Here is a 725-nt window from a genome sequence, read left to right on the forward strand (position 1 = left end):
TTCACGAGCTTGCAGCGCGTCGAGCCCCTTGTCGATCGTCTCAACCGGCGACAGAAGATACGCAAGCAATTTTGCCACGACGTCGTCATGGTCGCTCTCCGCTGCACCGCGCTTTGCTGCACCGCGCTTTGCTGCACCGCGCTTTGCTGCACCACGCTTCGCTGCAATCATGAGGAGTGTCTTGCCATCCTTCTACGATCCATCAATAGTAGCCACGAGACCATTTGGATAACGTACTCGAGCGTCCCAGAGCACTGTAGGGTGCGCTGCATGCACGCGCTCTAGCATCTCTTTATCGCCAGTGGTCGCTGCAAGGACAGCAATGCCCTACATGCCACGTAGAGCCCAAGTACGAACAAGGTGCGTCGATACCGTGGGATCGGTCTTGATGATCGCCTCCCAGACCTCGGGCGTCACATACGGCAGTAGCACCGTCGCGACGCCCATGTCTTGACGATTCACGGCATCGGAGAAGCTTGCGGCAAGAAGCGACACGTGGCCCGTCTACTCCACACAACGTCCAAATGAAAAGATGAGATAACATATAGCCTACTTGGCTGCTGTTCCAATCTGACGATCCCGACGCCAACACTAGCGCTTCGACAACTTCGAGCTTTCCGTTTGCAGCTGCCACATGCAGCGCCGTCTCTCCGTTCTAGGTGTCAACGACACTCGGACACGATGCAGGGATGGTATAGCACTTACCGCGTTCGTGGTCGTGGGAC

Source organism: Saprolegnia diclina (assembly GCF_000281045.1).
Source record: "Saprolegnia diclina VS20 unplaced genomic scaffold supercont1.85, whole genome shotgun sequence".
In the NCBI taxonomy this organism is placed as follows: domain Eukaryota; phylum Oomycota; class Saprolegniomycetes; order Saprolegniales; family Saprolegniaceae; genus Saprolegnia; species Saprolegnia diclina.